The 1,291-nt window shown below is 42.2% G+C and overlaps 1 pseudogene; it reads left to right on the forward strand.

Annotated features, from left to right (window-relative positions):
* The first annotated feature begins 254 nt into the window (after nucleotides 1-254).
* LOC112413662 (formin-binding protein 1 pseudogene) overlaps nucleotides 255-1,291 on the forward strand; it is a 1,700-nt pseudogene continuing 663 nt past the window's right edge.

Genomic DNA, 1,291 nt, shown 5'->3' on the forward strand with positions numbered 1-1,291 from the left:
CCTCTAACCGCCCCTGCTCCCGGACTGGGGCACCGAGCTCGGGGATCCGTTCGACTTAGGAAAACACAAGCAGTGAGGAGTTGGTATTCTTGAGAAATACATCACATTTGTCAGGGAAACGACAGAGACTGAACTCAGCTTTACAAAGCAACTCAGGAATCTTTTGAAGAAATACCAACCTAAAAAGAACTGGAAGGAGGAAGAATACAAGTATATTCGTCATGTAAAGCGTTCCTTCCCACCCTGTGAGCGAAATGAGCGGTCACGCTGGGCACCATGCATTTACCTTGGAGAACTGGACCTCACAGGTCACCGTGGAGTTAGCGGGCTGTGTTCAAGACCAGAGCAGGAGTGGATATCGCACTTTTCGTGATGCACAAAAGAGAGCCACCGATAGACACTTGCTGGAAGCAACATAAATCGAGTAAACGACGGTATGTGTGAGATTCCAAAAGACTGACAGAACACAGCAGTATTTTGGAAAAAAAAAAAAATCATGCTGACATGAGTGTTTAAAAGGTAGGTGTTGAAAAGGCACACTGACAAACTCAAAAGTATCACCAATAGCAGAGGACAGCAAAGCAGATTACTCACCAAGTCTTCAAGAAACTGGACCAGGACCTGCATGAATATTACCATCCTCATATATCCAGCATCCTTCAGAAAATACAAGAGATGGAAGAAAGAAGGACAGTGAGAATTGGAGGATCAATGAAGACATGCAGATGTTGATCAACAGGCAATAGTAATCAGTGGGAAAAGCTTGGATACCATAGTTAAGTCAGCTGAATCAATGATCAGATAAATGTCATAGTTGGTAACAGAAACTTTCAAGTCAGAGTTTGAGCCCCCTGGAGACATCTGAGGAAGACACTCAGCCAATGAAGTGTACTGTGTCTGATCATAGTGTTTAAAATTCCAGAGTAGACAAAACAGAGGTCAAATCTGATAGCAGATCCAAAGGAAAGTTATGGCTGTTCATAAAAATACATGTTTCCCACACAGTGAAGTGTACTCATTGCTTCAATGAGTTCATGATCTTCAAACCCCAAATTCACTTTAACAACCTAAAGCATGGGGTGGGGGCGGGGGAGGGCAACACCAGAGGGTTTCAGCAATCTTTCATCTCAACAAAGAAGGAAAAAGCTATATAAAGAAAGTCAATGAATTAAATAAAGAAATCCAGATGGATATGGATCAGAGATGGTATAACAAAGATGAAGAGTGACTGTCTAATGAATCCTCAAATGGGAGATCCAGCCAGTTTGGGTCACAAATTAACTATATATAT

This window comes from Neophocaena asiaeorientalis, unplaced genomic scaffold (assembly GCF_003031525.2).
Source record: "Neophocaena asiaeorientalis asiaeorientalis breed wild unplaced genomic scaffold, Neophocaena_asiaeorientalis_V1.1 scaffold1090, whole genome shotgun sequence".
In the NCBI taxonomy this organism is placed as follows: Eukaryota; Metazoa; Chordata; class Mammalia; order Artiodactyla; family Phocoenidae; genus Neophocaena; species Neophocaena asiaeorientalis.